Here is a 6,965-nt window from a genome sequence, read left to right on the forward strand (position 1 = left end):
CAGAAATGTGCGTATTAGAGTAACGTGGGTTTGTTTTGATGATTTTTTTCCAATATTCCGTATGTTGTGATATGCAAATGGATATGTGAATTAAGAAATATGCTTTGCATCTGGGATAAAACATGGTCGAGGACTTTTCTAATATTTATTAGACCTTCAGAACTGGTCTTCAAGGAAAGTCCTAAAACTCTTCTTCCCACAACGAGTTTTAGTTTTACTGTATAGACTTCCTTGGGTGACTGTTGACCATGGCCTTTTCTCTGTCTTGGTCCCAAGCCACATAACACCTTATAGAGTGAGACTTCATGTATTCATCATTTTGTAGAGAGCTGGGGTAGAGATCCCCGAACCAGTGTGTTGTGCTTGTGGTAGCTTTCCTTGCAGAGGAAGCAATCTGCTGTGCCCTGGTCTCATGAAAGGGTTGCAAGGTCTCATTCCCAGGGTTTGTCCTGTAGCTGCAGTCAAGGAGAACACTGACATGAATAACTGTGGCCTGTTGGCCTGGCAGGAGGTCTCGGGCACTGCTGGAGTCAGGAGAGAGCCTTGCCCATGGATGTTGCTGTGCGAGAGCTTCCTAGTTCTGAGGAATGCAGGAGTGCTGCTGGAGCACGGGCTGAGCTGGCACATCACTCCACCATAGACTGTTTGCTTATGAATAATAGAAAGCAAACTGTTATGAATAATAGAAAAAAGTACTGTACTGTTCTGCCTATTCTATGTAGTGTCATGCAGAACATGAGACACACTCACAAATCTGGAATACCAGTCAAAATACTTTACAAGTTTTTTCCTATCTTGCATAGAACTTTCCCACAGACACTCAAGGAATTCAGTCATGAAAAATTCCAACAGTTGTACGGCAAATCACTCCAAGTTAACAAGTGATTCAATAAGCTTCTCACTTCATAGCAATATGAAGTTTACCCCCACAAATAAGGTCAGTGTCTTCTGAAGGAAGGGAAGAGTGTTCTAGCTTGCCTTTTGAACAGAGTAGCACAGGTATCACTTAGGTCCTGGAGCTATGTGGCTCTATGAAGACTGTTTAAACTCTGAAGATGAGCATACTTTTATTTTGTAGGAGCTGGTTATTCACTTTCAGCAGATCCTTTTCTTTCTGCCACTTGGTATGTGCCACTCTGACGGTCCTTAGGAGTTTTGAAATCAAATGAATAGGTAATGGTAGTATCATTGTGACCCTTCCCACCCACCTCGCCATCTAGCATTGCTTTCATATTTACTGCCACTTACTGATGACATTACAGCCAGAATCCTGTTTACATCTACAGAACGTTAGGATTGTTATCCTACAGCTGAGATGTTATCACCCCAGCTTTCTTGCTAGGGATGCTTTTGCAGCTTCAGTACAAGACTGGTGCTTTAGGTCTGTATTTGACCTGCTGTCTGTCTGTAATGTATACACACTGAAGTGATACAGACACAATACAGAATGACTGATGCTTCTGTCACAATCCAAAGTGGAAATGAATATTCGAGGTTTGACGTATCTAAGCTTCCCCAGTTTCTTAGGTTTTGGTACTTAGTGTACTTGGCAGCTTTTGGAAAGGTCAGAAAGTGCAAAACCTAAAATCTATGGCACTGTTTCAGTTTCAATAATCATCTGCCCAACACTGGAAATCTCAAAACAACCTCAATTGATCTCAGAACGTACTCTCAACCTGAGAGGAAATGGCTGAAGACTTTGTATGAGTTTATATATATACTCTAGTGATGGTATTGCAATTTGGAGGATAGCCAGAGTGATACAGGAGAACAGGAGGCACCAACTGATCAGAGAGAGCTGTATAAATAATAGATGTTGTATGTGCCTGGGTGGTGATAGTGTTTTGATAGTGAGCCCACCACAGGAACGGTGGTTAGCTGGGTGGACCAGGAGCCACCTAAGAACAGATAAGGCAGGTGGGGCAAATAGGAGTCAAGAAGTTTCTCACATTTACCCACTAAACCAATCTAGATAAACTCCCAGCAACAAAGCAGTTAATGAAAATACTATGGCATCAAGTTTCAGGTTGACTTGCTAAAGACATTTGCGGCAATCAAGGCAGTTGAGAGATGATTTAACATATCTCCTCCAATGAACAGAAGAGGACAGGACTCTTGGGCTAGGGCATAGATTGTTGCCCTGCAAAGAGTCTCACCAAAATAAGGTTTTACCCTGACGATGTGGACAGGAGTGTTGTCCTTATCCATACCTAATGCAGCAAGCCACGTGTCTTCTCCTTCAGGTGACAGACAGGTGTCTATCAGGCAGATCTCACTGTATGAAAAAGATGTCAGGTGTTTGCCTTCACTAATTTGTTGGTTATGAAACTCAGTTATGACCTGGGTCCCAGAGTGAGGAATGAATGCTTTGCTGAGGGTCACTGGTCTTTGTGCCAACCTCTCTCCAGTGGTGCACTATTAAAAGTGCAAATCATAAAGCTATCAGAGCAGGGACTATAAAATGTACTAGAAATGTGACAATTTACATTTCATAATTACACTGACAGAGAGATTAAAGAAGGGTTGCTTTTATAAAAGGAAAATGAGGAGTATGGCATGGCAAGAGGTAATCTGCCTTTTGCTAGAAATAAAAGACCTGAAACCCGAATTCTTGTGTTTTTACTGGGTAAGAGCATATCCAATCCTTATGACATAATACATGAATACTAGATATTATTTACATTTATTGTATGTCATGTAATGTAATGATCACCTAAAAAAACTTTTCTTTGTCGTGATTTAAAAGTAGACCATATCATGTGAGGCAAAATATGGAAATGGATTTTGTGAACACTGGGTGTGTGCGTATATATAATAATATAATGCTTACCACTTAGGAGGATGTAGAAGAGCTATTTATTTTCAGGATGACTTTAAAGTATAAATTTTTTTTGAATGCACTTTAATCTAATTGGTACTTCCAAAGAACTGAACTTAGAAAATTAAGAGTTTTCTAAAACAACCACTAATTCTTTGGGGCTTCTTTTTTAGCTAGTTATGTGCACTTAGATGAGAGTAGAGCTTGCCCTCAAAACTTTTAAAACTATGCATGTTTTGGATGGTAAATAATTTCTAACAGCGTCTGTAAACCATAGTATTTACATTCCTGATCTATATACATTTGCTAACACGTCTGACTATATTAAAAACAAAAACAGCAAAAGAAAACAAAGGAGTCACAGAGGCAAAGTGTTATCCATATCTGTCAATATATCCCATAAACTTTTAATATAAAATGAGTGGGTTTTTTCCCTAATGCTTGTATTTTTCATGCTTTGTTTTTCTAACTCTGTATGCTTCAGATCAGGATATCAGTATCTGATGGCAAAACAGCTGCATGAAGAGAGATTGTAAGCCATGCTTCCTAGGCTAGTCAAGGGCCTGTGGGGCAGAACACTCATTTGGGTAATGAGATAAGATCTCCATCTGGTCTTAAACAGGAGTCTCCAACATCAGAATCTTCACTACCATGCTACTTGTTATGAAGTCTTTGTGGTCTGAGTGGTGTTTTCCTGAACATATTAAATTTTCTCTCACCGAGATGTTCTCAGGAACTAGTAAGGTCTTGATGATATGAATCATTTGACAGCATTTCCAGATGCCTTAAAATAAAAAATAAAAAATAAAAGAAACTCAACTGACTTCAGGCTATTTCAGTAATATATCACACACTGCCTTTCTAAATACATCTGATAGACTGTAAGTATATATGTGTCCCATGTTCGCTATCATAATTCTGCTATCCAGTTAAAAACTATGCTTCAAAAAGCATGAAATAGGCTTAAAATGGATGTAAAAATGAAAAAATATTAAGTCCTTTTAATCTGCTGTTCTTGACCATGCAATTGCACCACATTTTTAAGGTTTTTGCTGTCATGGTAGCTTGAAATGTACTTGATTTATTGTTAATGAAAGATGAGATTTTCTTCTATTCCGTTGTCTCTAGGAATTGTGGCTCTAAGATAACATAATGACTCATTAAAATAGTAAGCGAGAGAGTGATATTGCTCAAGAGAATGTGGTACCAAATGATGCTCTTGATGGTCTCTTGATGCTACACTATCATGGTGTCGTTGGTGGGAGATTCTTCACTGAAATAGATTCAAATAAGTATTTCTTAATAGAACACAATTTAATTTTTTTTAATGTATTAATTTGATTGCAGAACTTGAAGGTTGACTGTGTTGCAAATTTGGGTATCATCTGTTCAATGTAGATAAATCTAAGTGATACCCTGGAAAAAAGCAATCTTAACTTTCCGTGTCGAGTGATGGGATCTGAATTGAAAGTTACCACTTAGGAATGAGATCTTAGAATTATAATAAATAATTCTTATGAAAGCATCAGTTTAATGCCAAGTGGCAATAAAAATGTAAATTGAATGTTAGGAATTATTAGAAAAGAAATAGAGAACAAAAGAGATTGCATAAATCCCTACAGCGTTTGTGTCCCCTTTCCTTAAAAAGGGTAGTGGAGAACTGAAGAAATTTCAGAGAAAGGAAATAAGAAAAGTATGGAAATGCCTTCACATAAAGAATGATTTGTGAGACCCTTCTCTTTTGAGGAATAAGGATAGAGAGACTGATTGTTCCTTACCTCTTTCCAATAAGATCAGGTATCTATGATCCCAGCACATAAGCAGTTCAAAACTATCTTATGTTTTTCCTTATGCAGTGTATTTAGGTATGGTACTTACTGGTGTGTATTATGAATGCTGAGAGTTAACAGAGGTGCAAAAACAACACTAAAAATCAATGGAAGAAGATCTCACTCTGGAAAACAAAATACAAAGATATTACTGCTTCCACAGGAGATCCCAAACACATCTTCTGGGAAAACCATCACTGTGTGCTTTCAGACTCTTCCCTAGGCATCTACTGTTGACTACTTTTGGAGACAGGCTCCTGGGCCAGGTAGACCTTTGTTCTTGTATGACCATTCCTATGATAATAGCAGCACTGGAAGAATTTGTCAGTGGAGGAGCTAGACTGTTTTACTGAGTTTTAAGAGCCGATTGGTGCTTCTTGAGTTTGAAGAGTTTGTGACTGTCAGATATTCTTATCCATTAAGATGTTGATACTTGATATGAACTGAATGTAAAGAACTGAGGACGAACAAAGGATGAAAGGAAGAATCTGTGCTTCTCAGGGCTGTTGCTGCAGGCTGGCTGAACAGAAAGCAAACTGGGGGCATGAGCAAGAAAATTATGTGAGTAAACCTCTCTGAGATAGATAACTGCTGGCTTCAGATTCTTTTGTAGCCTGTGGTGAATGGACATGATTTTAACTCCATGCTCTTAACTTGGTAATCACGGGCTTTGAAAATGTACATAAAGAGTAATGTCTATACCACTGTGGTTTGATATGAAATGTAAACAAATGATGTATTTTACTTGCCATCTGATAAAGCTGATATAGATAAATGCACGTTTCTCACACCATTCTCTTTCGGTGGATGAGGAAAGCCAAGAGCATGGGCATAGCCATACTGCAGAGCCTCAAGTCCAGGGAATGTGCCCAAGCCTACTATTTGTAGTGCCTTTTGGGGGGAGTTTTTAGCTCCTTTAACCGACCCATGAATGGGTAAAAGTGTAAAAGTAGACTCAGTTCTCTAGCAGAAAAACAATAACCATATTCTGGATTGTATTAGAGGAGCTTGAAAAGCTTCTGGTGTCCTGCCCTGGCAGTCTTTTAGACTTCATGTCCAAACTTATAGCACATATGTCCAAATGTATATCACATATAACTACACAAGTATTTGTTCACTTGAAGTAAACCCCTGGGCTGCTGGACACAATTAGATCAGCATTTGCCGAAGTTTGATATTTGTGTTCCTTAACAAATGCCAATGTTTAATTTTTGCTTTTTCTTGAGTTTAAACAAACTCCTGGAAATTCAAAATTTACTGAGAAATTACATTTGGGAATCACTACTTGGAAGTCATCAAAAGAATTGTTAGCAAAGACTTCACTGAAAGCAGACCAGATTGTATTGCCTTCATTATTTTGATTTTCAAGTGATAACACATCTGAAACACAAAATTTCATAGATTATAGCAGTTGAAGCGATAAAGTCCAAATGAAATTATTTAACCTCTGAGAAGTAACTCCAAATAATTTTCTTTAAGTTTTTTGTCAAACTCAATGCATTTCTACAGATTGTTGAGTCAGCACTTGCTAATGAAAAGCAGTCCTTCTGGAACTGCTTCAAACAGTCCTTGCAGGATATAAGACATTTAAAATTCCAGCATGTGGATAAAAGCCCTCCTCCTAAAAAAACCCAGCCTTTTACCCTAAAAAGCAATATTACTCAAACTAAACAAATGTTTATGTTTTGTGTCTGCATGTCACACATGAGTGCCTGTGAATATAGTCTAACACATTTGACAGTTCTGCTGGTCTGACTTAGTACTTAATTCTGGGGTTTTTTTATCCCCCCAATTTTTTGCACAATATCTACTTTCATCTTTACTTATGAATACTGACTATAATCTGTGTTATATTCCATCCCATACAGCAATGCTCATAGGAGCATTTTGAAGTTAAAGTGATTTTCCAGCATTGATCTTATACTCTGCTGTGTTATAATAACTCTTTCATCTTTGTTTTTAAATGCTGTTTTGAAAACCACAGATACTCAGACTTCATACCTTCCTCGCAAAAGGAACAAAGGCTGAATGCTGTTTAGCTCCAAGTGTCAATCAGGACATAACAAGTTAAATAGCAGCCAACACATTGGCAGATGAGTAACACAGAGTGGTTACTAAGCAGTGCCGAGTGCTGTTTTTCCTAGTCTACCTCAGCAGCTTAATGTGTTTACTTATTCATCTGCATCTGTTAGGGTGTAGCCAATGTCAGTAAAGGGTAATTTTCCCAGTTGAGACAAGGTTTTGGGGCTCGTCTTACAAACCCATCCAGACCTGGAGGATATTACTGTGATTAAACTAATTGATTTCAATAGGTGCTA

The sequence above is a fragment of the Lathamus discolor genome, chromosome 1 (assembly GCF_037157495.1).
Source record: "Lathamus discolor isolate bLatDis1 chromosome 1, bLatDis1.hap1, whole genome shotgun sequence".
NCBI classification, from domain to species: Eukaryota; Metazoa; Chordata; class Aves; order Psittaciformes; family Psittacidae; genus Lathamus; species Lathamus discolor.